Here is a 12,754-nt window from a genome sequence, read left to right on the forward strand (position 1 = left end):
CAGAATTCCGAGAAAATCATTAATTTTCTTCTGACTCTAAGAGAAAAGCTGTTCTCACTTGCTCTGTCTGATAATCTTTGTTCTTCTCCATAAAAACAAAATTGGTTTTAAAAAAAATCATCCCATGGCATACAATATCATTGAATTTGGTTATAAATGCTACTGTTGAGCTGCATCAGCTACAAATTGATCAGTGACAGGAATTAAAAGACACATATTTTGGTTGAGAGAAAGCCTTACCAGGGTAAAAGTATGAGGCTATGTTGGGATGCCTTGGCTTAGAAAACAGGGGTTTTTTTTCACTTTTAGATGCCATTGTAGTAGAGGTAGGAATGTGTGTTTTATTTCTAAAAGATTAGCCCCAAATAACATTAAGGTGAATTAAAAAGACAAAAATTGGTATTCAGGAAATATATGTAAAAGACACTTGTAAACTAATTTTTAGTCAATAGGATAAACACAGAGAAGAAGAAAATAATTTAAATTACAATGAATATTTCAAAGCCATGGTAGAGAACACAGAAAGTTAGCAGACAATGCTAGGACTTGTTTTAAAGATAGGGTCTTTCAAAGGAACTTTGAAAAATTCCTGATACTGGTTACATCTTCTCTAATGCTGAAGACTGGACTGTAGCTATCAGTAAAGAGACAGGGCTAAAATGGGCTAAAATGTGACAGATCCCTCCCCAGTCCACCTCCCATCTGCAGAGCTACTGTGTTTACACTTGAAGCTAAGAAAGTTATACAGCCAGGAAGACCCAGGGAAAAAAAAAAACTATGAATGAAAAGTCAGTTGTCAGCAGAAAGGAAAACGAAGGCTAACTAAGAGAAGTGAAAGCTTTTAAGCAGAAAAAAAATCACAGGAAAAGGTGTCAGGGATAATGCCATTAGCAGTGACAAATGGAAATCATTGATTAAGAAAATACTGAAAGCAGGCAAGGGAAAAACGTCTCTGAACTTTTATTCAGCAGTTTCAAATCTTTCAAAGATTCCTACCACCACTTCTTTCAAATGCAGAAAATACATTAGGCATAATAAAAGCACTGATCAAATCCTTGTCAGCCTATATAATGAGTTAGATCTTTCAGGAGAATTGCCTGTCTATTGTGATGCAAGCCTAATATCTGAATATCAGTGATTTACTGTTATTGTTTTGGATAGATTACAAGACTTGGAAAGTGCAATTAGAAGTTGCTGTACAGGGCTGATAGTATTTTATATACATGTGCAGACCAAAGGGCCTACCTAGTCTAGTATTCTAAATCCATACTTTGGATACACACAGCATCTTATGTTTCTGACCATGATGAATTTATACTTGACCCATTTTCTGAGAAGTCCACCACATTCCAGTTACTCCAATACTCTTCTTTCTGCCTCTGAGTCCATTAAATTCTTCAGCAGAAAGAGCTAAACTAAAATCAATTGAAGTTTTGCCTTTGATTTCAACAGGGCCAAGATTTTCCCTTGTTCCTTTGACAACCCTCACAAAAAGACTGATTGCAATTTAAAAAGCTGAATCCTAGACCCTATTTCTGCCAATCACACTTACCTCCTCAAGTAAACCTCATGTCCAGAAGCTGTTCTTGTTCTGGAGTTCCCAGCACATTCCTCTTCCCTGTGCCTGGCTTCAGGGTCGAAGCACTTCAGAAAACGGATTGTCTTTATATTTTTTAATTTGTCAGAAATGAACATGCTGGAGATACTAAACAAATATTAGTCAAAGAATAACTGCAATAATAGGATAGCCAATTTTGTAGTGAAGCACGCTGAGATGCTATTTGGAATTACTTGCCAAAGAAATTCTAAGAAATGTTGAAATTGCTGATAAATAGATTAAATAGATTTCTGAGAAACAAATCAATGCTAGCTTTTTTGAAAAGAGAGAAAATTACTGATAATTGGAGTGATGCAGTCAGCTACTTGTAAACCATTTATAGTTGGTGTTATAGGGAAATACAATGAACTATGATACTAAATAGATTATTTTTTTCATTTTTTCTCCTTTAAAAAAAATACATAGGAGTGTCACATGTTCTCCCAACACTTAATATCCCCAGAACAACATAAAATCGATTTTTTCATCTTAAACCAGAATTATGCAATTTCCAGCTAAACCAGGGTGATGTAATTTATCTTTTTTTTTTCAAAACAACTAAGAAAACAATCAAATGTCTTAAATGAGAAGGTGACTGCAGACAGTCTTTGCTAGTTTCATCCACTAATGAAGTGAATAGCAAGTGAATAGCAACAATGTTTGACATTTCTATTGAGTCTTTCATCCCAAATCACCTTAATCAAATTCATATCCATTTAGACACATCTTTTAGCACTTTCATATGACTGAAATCAAACCACGGAAATTATAGGGCAGTACACATAAAAAAAAATCTGGTTTATTTTGTGGTTCAAAAAGGGAAGGATTTTTTTAACAACTGAAATAATATGGGAAGATAGTCAAGAGGCTGAACAGACACTCTGTCTATGATTACACTTGTAAAAGTCATGGCAGAACATTATTTCTCAAACAGATGAAGTATTTGGGACCTTAGGATTCTTTCTTATTCAGGTGAAGATGATGGAGACCCTACAAAAGCAGATCCACGTTATGAAGCTTGTCTGAGCCAATCAAACAGATGAAGTTTTTCCCATTTAGGCTTTTTTTACAAATAATAAGCCCCTCCTTCTTCCCTCCTTCCCCCATAATTAAAATAAACATTGTCTGAATTGTGACAATCCATTGATGTAGCAGTTTCTTTTAAGCCCTGATCCTTTAAAAACATGTTCATATGTTTAATATTAATAATTCCACTAATAAGATAAGATAATTATAGGAAATTTAATTAAACGCTAACAATTTTCACCAATAAAATATCTGAATAGCACAAATTTATCTACAGTATACTGGGATATTATGGACAAGGTGAAGAAATTTCTGTTGCTTTGTCTCAGGTTTGTATTAACATTGGTTGAAACAGAATCTAAATGTTTTCTGATTAAATTAAATAAATAGAAAAGGTGTTTTCTCAGCCTAGCTTTGTACCTTTTATGGAGGTTTAACACCTTGACTTGTGAATCATTGGGAAAACTAATTTCTACTAATCTAGAAAAACAATTTCTTTAATCATCTAGATATCTTCTTAGTCTAGAATTATTAGATTTTTAGTCTCATTAAGTACTATAACACTAAATTCTTAAGACATATCTCTCTTTTCCTGGAAACATTAGTTTAAAATCTTTACTTGAACCAGCATACAAGGACTTGAGAATGTGTACAGTGAGAAGTCTGGCAAAGCCTATGTTTATAGAAACATTTTTCTTTACACCATACTTTTGGCAAAATAAGATGTATCAAAAAAGGTGAGTCTATATCATGTTGCAGCAAATGAAGATCTGCATTCACTCAAATTTGCAGAGCCTCCAGGTTCACTCTTTAGTATATGAGACAGACATGCAGGACTCATTGGGGCATATATCATGCTTTTTTTTTTTTCTTGATTATTCATCTGACTCAGAATATTGTATTTGCCATCTGGAAAATACTTTGTCAAATCAAAGTTAGCTGATGGAAAGGAAAAATGTAACCAGAGCACACTGCTCAGGCTGATCTGCCCAAGATGGCAGTACTGAAATGCAGGCAGCAAAAAAGGCCAGGCAGCATAATTTAAAACACTGACCAAAAACCCCAGGCTGTTGCATATAAGTGTAATCACATTATTGTTTACATTTATTTCAGATGTGCTTAAAAGTTTTGGAGAACTGAAAAACTTTGTGACAATGGGTATATTATTAATGATTGCATAGATAATTTTGTGTGCTTTTATTAGTACCTAATTCTGTTAGTTACAAAAATGATTATGGGAAAAAATAACTAAATCATGATTATTTATATGGGAAGATCAGTCTATTCAATCTTACATAATCTTTGAATATTAGAGACTTCAAACTTGGAGAATATTATTAATACACTCCAGGGACTGTGGAGAAATAACAAAAAGGAACAATTCTTTTTCAGTGGAAATTTTTCAGTGGAAGAGTACAACAAAAAGACACAGGATAAAGAAGTTGAGAACACTTATTCAGATTTAGAGAATAATAATGGTTCTCTAGCAGTTGTTAAAGTGAATATGCCCTAATGAATTCATGAACATGAACACAGACACTCATATAGTCCTTACCTTTGAATTCAGTGTTTAAAAAGCTTGCCTGGATTAAATATAGAACAATGGAACATCATATGAAAAATAAATTATTTCTGCTGATCTAAGTAATTTCATGTATCTTCATATCTTCATGTCACAGTATCCTCTTCACTTACATTCCACCACTGGCAGCTATGACATTTTGAGACAATAAGATGTTTTTATACCTACACACTAATATAATACATTTAAGCAGTATTGTCACAAAGAATGTTTAGATCCTGCCTTTTTGAAGGTCGGAGTACATTAGAAGGGCTGGGAAATTACTAGTTCCATCTCTAAACTAGCAAGAGGGAAGGCATACATACAAAAGAGAAACCAGCCAGAAAATTGCAAATTCCAGAGGGAACTGCAAAGCAAGCAAAAGTAAATGGAGGATTGTCAATTTCTGGTAAAGGCCAGAAATTGGTCCAGCAAACTTCCCTTTGGCCATTATTGACAAACTGTTTCCCTTGTGCTCTGCTCTGCCCAGGCTTTATGAATTAAAGAAGGTTGGGAATAATCAATACTTAAAGAAGAAATCTCTAGGGAAACTCATAAGTAACATGAAATTATCTTGATTTGCTAAATTACATCGGTTCTTTGGATTGATAAGGTAAGGGTAGACTGTGACTCTAGCAGGTATCAAATTAATGGAAATGGGATGGTGTGGAAAAGATTTTAAAAAACAAAAGTGTTTTTTATTCCATTCCTGATATCTCAGTAGTGCAATGGGAAAGAGGGATATTCTTTAGTTCAGTATATATCTAAGTTGGTTTTCAATTCTGTTTAAACAAGTTTTAGAAACCTCACCCAGAATGTTTTATGGAAAGCTTCATTTCAAGAAGTTCTAAGGACTTAGAGTGAATAATCTCTTCAAAATTTTTGCTTTACAAATAAACATTAAATTGTTGCAATCCAAATTGAGAAGCAGGAATCAGTAGGTCAGGCTTGTGGTTTCTCTCACTATAAGGAGGTGGACAGAGGATAAATCCTTCTTGCACACACCTGAAGATTCATTGGTATGAACTCACAGGCAGTAATCTGAGGTGCATGCTATGTGTTTGTTGTATCTCTGAAGGATCTTCTTTATTCAGATTCCAAATCATAATAATTATGGAAGTTATTTAAAATATTCTAGGCCAAGATATTCCATGTGTTTCATTCACTCAGTTTCAGGTACATTAAAAAGAGGTCTGATTTTCAGGAAAAGTAGTTGCTTAGTTGCTGAAAAAGCAGCTGTAAATTATTTGAAAGCAGAGTCCCAAAATATATTCATTTTTAAAGACTATGTCCTTAAAGTATAAAGTATAAAGTGGAACAGTGCTACAGATCTGTACTACCTGGTTGTTCCTCCTTCTCTCCTTTATGCTTTGCTTCCAGTGGAACCTTAGGGAGTCATATAATTTTAAAATTTACTACAGGAGGGGTAGGGATTTTGGTATTCAGCATTCTACAGCTCTTAATAGTTCTTACGTCCTCCCTGTTTCCCAGATTCCTTCAGCCCTTCACAAACCAAACCCTGGCATTGGTGGAGTTGGGCAGTGCAGGTGAGTCCCTGGGGTGAGGGTGGGTAATCTGAGCAGCTGAAGGTGCCCAGCCATGTCTGAGTGGGTGCTGCCTTGCTGTGCCCCAAGCACATCCAGACCTCCTCCCATCCTCAGACCTCCCTGCTCTGCTCTCAGAGGTCACCTCAGCAGGGAGAGCTGGTGAGTTGGTTGCTGTGCCAAACCTTCCCGTTTCACAGTCCCATAGAGCTCTGCAGAAATGTGATGTCATAAACTGAGGCAGATGTCAAAATATGGCCAACCCTGCTGTTCCAGCTGTAGCAAAGGTTACTTCTGCATGGGAAGGCAGGGGGAATGGCTGCTTTACTTGGCTTAGATTAATCCCCTACCCTGTGGCAATAAACAGTTTAGGGAATTTGGAGCTGGAACTTTCAGAGGCAAATCACTTTGGGAAGGTGAATAAAGCTGCCTGTTTTGCCATTGTCAAAGTCTTTGTGTCCTTATTTAAAATGTCTAAATGCAAAATGATGACGAGCTTTGAGTATGTTGCACAAAACAAAAGCACCTGCCCCTCCTCTGCAGCTTGTTCCTCTGTGCAACTTTCTGGTGTTACCCTGGGCCATCAGTGGTCCCGAAGTTCCAGTCTCAGGTGACTAATGAGCAATCACAGAACTATGTCTTAGTAAATTAGTATTAATTATTATAAAAGTATCAAGGAGAAGTACCATGAATTGAAGAGAGCCTGCAACTTTGATTCAAATCAGATGTTTTGGTGGTTCCATAGGCAAAGCCAGGGACGATATTTGGTAGTCTTTCATTGTCAAATACAAATTAGCATTTTTTTTTCTATGCAGAGGTAAATTACGCAGCAATCAGTGATGATCTGTGTGGAGCAGAATGGAATCAAAGGTGAGACTGAGATGGAGAAAGAAGCAGCAAAGGAAAAAACTATGAAGTAAAAAATGTCTACATAATGAGCACAGGAAAGAGAGGAACCCTTAAATTTTCACCATCCAGTTCCCTTTATGTCCTTGTCTTCTCTCCTGTAGTGATTTATTTTGGTGTGAAGTCTGCAGTGCTTTGCTCTGGAGTACAAGGGCAGTTTAGCAATGGGTTTTCTACTGGCATGGGCAAACTAAATACTTGAGCTAAGCAGTTGGTGGATGTAAGAAAACGTCACTATTGCCCACTCTTCCAGTGTAAGGAAAAGCACTATTTGCAGTTGTGCTACTGAAGGACAGTTCAGCCATGGCCACCAGGGGATGAGGGGGATCCCTAGCAGCTGCTGGCACAGGGAAAGGAAGGTCTTCAGGGTGCTGCAGCTGCAGTTTTACTCCTCATCCTGTATATTGACCTTGAGGAAAAAATTTGTATTGTGCATAGATGAGAATATGCTCTAAACCAGGACCAGTCCAGCCCCCCCCAACTGTAAGTTTCTGAAGACTTTACACTGATAATAGCTGCCAAGAAAAATCTCACACTGCCTTTTTCTACATCACTGCTCATTTTATCTCCACTTACACACAGGTGTTTTTGTCACTGTGCTGGGAACTGCATCAGGGAATTCATGGGGGTTAAAAGTCAACTTTCTGGGGCAAGTGGGAGATACAAATATTTGTGCTAGTAGAGGGAAGAGAGCAGGAGTAGAAGAGAGAGCAGGGCAGATAGGAGTGGGTCTGCAGCTTTCAGCAGGATCTCCAGCTTGCAGTGTTCCTGAAATTGTGGTCTCAGGCAGATGATGAAGAATGAGAAAAAGCCTTGTCTTACCCAGGGCATGTTCCCAGTAATCAACATGTTGTGCAACAGCAGTCAGATCCAACCCTTCCCATAGTCCCTGAAACTTTGCTATCCTTTGTGCCTTGTAAATAGCCTTATGAACTTAGGAATAACCTTTAATTCGTACATGTTTGACAACTATTATATTTTGTTGAGGGTTTTTTTAACATAATCACATATTTCACTCTTGCTCTATTAATACTTTTTCCAGTCCTCATGTCCCAATTGGAATTTTTTTTTTTTTTTTATATTTAGGCTTTCTGGTGTTCTGCTGCCAAATATCTTTGTCGTCTTAGACTATATGCAGGGTAAAGCCTCCCAAGCCTCCCCTTCTATGTGTGCCAGTAATTGAGACAGTTCTAGTGTGCTGTTCCGTGCCTCCTCACCAGCAGCACAATCTCTCTCTAAGAAATTAAGAAAGCTGGCTTAAGTGTGAACTTGGGCCATATAGGTAAATCCATCTTTATAACTTTTTATTCTGTTTAATCTGAAACAATTTATGTAGAAAAGTTAATAGTGTATTTTCCATGAAAAAAATTTTCATATACTAGTTTGCCTAGTACACAGAGGAGAGGGTTTGCATAATATCATGACTAAAAACATCACAGAAATCTTGGGCCTTGATTTGAAGATGACATCAGAGAATGATTAAGCAAATCTTCAAAGACAAGAATCATATGATTGGTAAAAAGCTGCACCTAGATTTTTATTCACTAAATAATTAATGTAGTTCAGGGTCTGTTTGTAGAGTGGCTTGGATGAGAGAGCTAGCAAGAATATTCATTTACATGTGGAACAGACACAAATCAGGCTTTTCTACTGTCAACCAAAAACTTCCTAGAATGAGAGCTGAAATAAAACTTATTAAGTTCTGAGTAAAGCTGATTAAATTGTGTTGAAACAAGTCCTTTTTAAGAAGTGAAGTTTTCAAAACAGCACTGAAGCTTTTTGTGTTAAAAGAAAAAAATTTTGTCCTTTTCTGGGCAAGAAGAACTGGTTTGTCTCAGAAGTGGTGATAATTATAACAGCTTGGAATGGATGGCCATGTTCTGTGCTATGAAACTGGAAGCATGGGAATTTTCATTGTTGTAGTTTCTTTATTTGTATTACCAGAAACCAAAGATTTGCCCACAAAATTTGTAATATAGGACAACAAAAAGTAGGAGTGTGATCTATTTGATCAAGTGCAGACATCTGTTACGTACATATTGTATAACTCTGTCTACAAACAAGCTAAACAATAGGATCACCACCCACCCAGTAGCAGGAAACATTTCCTTCTTCCTAAAGTCTATGTCTGTATGCAAGATGGATATAAAACTGCTTCTGTCTTTGCAGCTTATTTAGACAAATACAGCAGATTGCAGGTATAGAAATATCAGGTAAAGCTGTTCCAGCCACCCATATCAGACAGGGGAATGACTCAATGGAGGAAATGGCAATACCAGCAAATCAAAAGTGGTCAAGGCCATTTTGTGGTCTCAGAATAGGATAGCTCTGCTTGGAAACCTGCTGCTCCCCATGAATGAGCCCACACACTGAGGCAGTGTGTCAGGTGCCTCAGGATCTGTCCCATGACTCTTGGTGTTTGCTGCTTTGTCTTTAAGGGAATGGCACAAACGATTCCTGCCTCTTCCTCTGAGACCTGGGAATTGCCTCCCGTGGGATAATTCCCCAGCTGTGCATGGGACCTGGTTGGGGGCATGTGCTGGCCCTAGATTTCTGGAGTCATTATCCAACCCCTGTGCATGTGCCCATCTTGGTTTCTAGAGAAGTTTGCCAGAGTTGTGTTAACAAATGTGATAGCAAAATCAGTGTATCAGCAGTCCAGCATGCTATGCTTAATGAGAGAGGTTAATGTATAATTACTAGGGATATATTGCAGTGAGTTATTATGGAAATATAAATAGATGGAAGAACCTTTGTGCTCCAGTTAAGAGCCACAGGTTTAATGGGGTATTGCGTACTTGCATACAGCTCTGGTCTCAGAGGCCTGTGTATTAGAGAGCTCTTGATATGCTGCACCATTTCCATCTACAGATGCATTTCAGGTTGTTTTGGCCTTTGTCTCCAATTGCTCCCTGCTGTATATGCTACACTCATAAGGGAGAAACATAAATTAACTGGACTTGTGAGCATTTATAATCACAAAATTTTCTAGGTTAAAAGGGATTTCTGGATATCATCCAGTATGGACCCTTCCAGTGGATGTCTATGAATGTCTAATAAGCTCCTGCTCTAAACATTCAACTGACTCTCTCAAGAAAATGAGGATGGTATTTTGCATTTACAGTTAAGTGTCCAAAGTATTGCAATGTGAATGCCATCCTTAGGGAGAATTAACTTTGAAAAATCACCTTGCCTTTCTGAAAGGCTTTCACATATCTTACTTTCATAGACTGAAATATTTTTCTTATTCCAAAAGGGAGGAAAATACTTAAATTTGATTAAAAGAGAAAGAAAATATTCTCATTTTACTTTCCAAGATATTTTCTTTTTAAAAGGAAATGCAAAGTATGTCTCGAGTTCCATTCCTTAACATGTTCATTTAGAAAGCCAGTTCTACACACTTTTATTGTCTTATTTTCTTAAAAGAATGCTACAGTGAGAAGAGAGCTAGCTTAGCTTTATGTTGTGGCTTTGCTTTTTATATGCTTTTTATGTTACAAGCCATAAAAGTAATTATTTAATTTCATTCAGAAATAAGGCCACAGCAGCTGCATTGACTTTGCAAAAAAAAAAAAAAAACAAAAACAAAAAAAAAAAACCAAAAACCTGCATTTGTGGCAGATTTAAGCCATCTTCTTTACATAGTGTCACAACAAAAGGTTTTTTGGTTTTCTTAAATGTATTTCTTTCCTATTCTCTTAAATGTTCGTATTTCCTCTCTGGCCAACTCCTCTGACACTGCATCAACACTGATGGTGTTTGGAGGTGGGTGACACAACTGTCAGTGTATCAATCTCACTATGAAGATGTCAATTCCACAGCAGCATTTGGAGCTGAATCAGACAGCTCCACTGACATGGCAAACACAATGTGTGAAAGACACTTCTATTCCTTTGGATGCGTAGGAGACACTTTCATTTACAGAAAGGACTCACTGACACTCTTGTTCTGCACACAAGCATTAGTCAGACTCTTCCTGGAAATCAAAGGAAGCTGGTGTCAGTACAAACTCTACCTCCACCAGGTTTCAGATGTCCCAACTGTCCAGCCTAATTGCCCATCACAGTTAAACTTCCAGTGAACAGTTTCACTGAGATTCTGGTCCTTGATTTTATATCCCCACTGTCAACAATCTTATAAAGACAGGTTTGTTTGTGATCTATAATAAATAAGGTTGTAAGAAAACTAGGCCATTTCTAATAATAGAATACTCTTGAAAGAACCCCACTTCCCCTCCATATGGAAGGAAGCACCCTGCTTATTCATTCTGTCCATTTTCTACTGCATTAACACCTATTCTGATATTTACCTTTTCTTTTTTTTTTTCAATTTAGACTTCATATATTTATAAATCTCATTGGATAAGGGTCAAGAACTGCTGCTAGCAGATGCATTATCTTTTCTATTCTCAGGCTGGCTGAACTTGGGACAACAGAGTTTTGACCTACGTCAACAGATGACAGTAGTTAAAAGGAAATAATCAAGGACACTGCTGCTAGAACAAGAAGTCCCTAGATTCGTGGCTCAAATTTAAACCTTATAAGAGCATATTAAGACCTGATAACTATGTTGGTGTGCACTTATATGAGATGCTTATATGTGTAGCTGCTGTTGTAATAGAAAGCCATTAACAATGTAAGTAGACTACACAAATAGTGGAACTACAAAGGAACATTTGAGGTCATTAGCTCCTACAATTATGAGTTCACTTAAGTATCTGGAGATAGAAGTGCACTATTAAATACTTCTGAACTCTGATTAAAGACACACTGCATTGGTCAGGGATAGTTTTATAATTAGACAATTGGATTAAATCTTGTTATTCTCAAAAGATGTTCTTATGTCATTTTAACATTTTAACTCTGTACATATATGAACTTTCTGTGTATACGTACATAGAGTTTTATATAATTCTTACATTGATATAGACATTCTATACCAGTGTAAGTATATATGATATATAGATATAGTCTTACACAATGTGTACTGACTAGCTTTTGTATATAGCATCTTTTTCAAAATGCATAGTTGATGTCTCCAAAACTGGTTTTGCTCACATATGAAAGCTTTTTTTTTTCTTTGCTACAGTTATTATTTCTATTAATGTCAGGAAATTAAAAAGAGACTGAAAATGCATAGGGTTTTACATCCGAATTCACTGGAAGAATGAGTCACAGAAGTTATTTTTGGCACGGTGCTTTTACAATTAAGCCCTAGAACATTTCTACTTTACCATCATAAACAGATTTTACCATTTTTTATTACTTTAAAACAATATTCTGTATGAGAATGAACAAGGTCTCAACCATGGACATGATACAAAACCTATGGAGAAAGGAAATTACAGCATAAGGGAAATGATGGCTGGAGCCATACCACCCAGCTCTGTTAGCTCACCCAAACAGAAATGCCAGGCTGAGTTGATTTGGTCAGTACTTTGGTTGGGACCTCTGAGGAAACCTCCAACGTTGCTGAAGGAAGTGGTGGCAGCAACCCTGTAGGTGGTATTCTCTGTTCTTGAGTCACCACTGTGTCAATAACCTGTGATGGGAGCCAGCAGGATTTCCTGGAAGAGCTGTGGGCATGGTGTGAAACCACGGTCCTGAGTATCAGGAATTATTTCATGACCATCACGAACTTCATATGAGGAACAGACCTGGTGACCCTGGGTACCTGATCACATTTCAGTATCAGGCTTTCTTTCATAATTTCTCCAAATTGTTGCAGTATTTTCTCTTCCTTGGGGTAGGAAAATAAAACCAGTAATGTCATGCCAGGATGATGGAGTACTGAAAAATGTTCAAACTCCTTATAAGAGACTTTTACTCAAATCCTGTCATTAATTTGAATGAGATTTGATCACATCTAGAGCCCTAAGTATAGAAGGACTGTGACAAGGCCAATGTGTTTTTGAAGGAGCTCTTCCCTTTTCATGCCTTTCCCATCCGAGCAATGCTGCCATTGCCTTTCAGGCATAACCACCAGCCATTACCCAGAGATGCTGTCAGGCCCCATTGTGCTCCCAGAGCAGCTCCAATCCAGAGTGTTCTCTTCCCCAACCCCACTATGGAGTAGTGACACCATGACATTACATTCTCCCCAGAAACAACAACACAAATC

General features: G+C 37.2%; 1 long non-coding RNA gene across 2 annotated transcripts; it reads right to left on the bottom strand.

The window, feature by feature from the left end:
* Positions 1 to 1,644: 1,644 nt before the first annotated feature.
* On the bottom strand, positions 1,645 to 5,918 carry LOC135289898 (uncharacterized). 2 transcript variants are annotated; one of them, XR_010352631.1, is made up of 4 exons: positions 5,658 to 5,918; positions 5,525 to 5,570; positions 4,511 to 4,551; positions 1,645 to 1,662 (listed from the first exon to the last, which is right to left on the bottom strand). It is a non-coding gene; the product is annotated as an uncharacterized LOC135289898 (long non-coding RNA). The 2 variants fall into 2 exon arrangements; XR_010352630.1 differs by lacking the exon at positions 4,511 to 4,551 and adding an exon at positions 4,179 to 4,334 and having other exon boundaries at positions 1,659 to 1,705; positions 5,525 to 5,918.
* Between the last annotated feature and the right edge of the window lie 6,836 nt (positions 5,919 to 12,754).

The sequence above is a fragment of the Passer domesticus genome, chromosome 1, assembly GCF_036417665.1.
Source record: "Passer domesticus isolate bPasDom1 chromosome 1, bPasDom1.hap1, whole genome shotgun sequence".
NCBI lineage: Eukaryota > Metazoa > Chordata > Aves > Passeriformes > Passeridae > Passer > Passer domesticus.